Below are 557 nucleotides of genomic sequence, written 5' to 3' on the forward strand. Positions count from 1 at the left end.
GACTTAATAGCTTCGTCTTACCGTTTGGCATCCACTTATGTAATGGGTTTTGTAAATAGTCTACGTTTATACTCCTAATTAGTATCTAAACATTCGATGTGACGGGTGCTAAAAATAAGTCAGTGGAAGCAAACGCCCCCGGAGTGTCTGCTCTGTGGGGTTCACATGTCAGGCTTTTCTTCAACCTTGAAGCTCCCCTGCGGCGGCTTCCTGAGCCCGCCGGATCTAGGCTCCTCGACGGCGGGCGGAGGCGTGGCTGAGGTGTTGGAGCAGGAGGTGGCGGCGCTCCTCAATGGAGGTGGGCTCGTAGATCCAGACGTCATATGTGGAGGCATGCGTCGGCGGGGGTTGCTGCAGGTGGTGGTGGGAACGCCTGCGGCGGTGGTGGTCGGCATTGTCGTCGGAGGCGGGACGGCGCGGCGCGGGATGGTGACGAGTGGGGCGGGACGGCGATGAGGCGGGGCGGTGCGGGACGAGTGAGGAAAGAAAAATGACCGGTTCACAACATAAACGATGGTAGGTGGGTAATTTTCGTGACCTTGACGTAGAAAGCTACG

The sequence above is a fragment of the Setaria italica genome, chromosome IV (genome assembly GCF_000263155.2).
Source record: "Setaria italica strain Yugu1 chromosome IV, Setaria_italica_v2.0, whole genome shotgun sequence".
NCBI lineage: Eukaryota > Viridiplantae > Streptophyta > Magnoliopsida > Poales > Poaceae > Setaria > Setaria italica.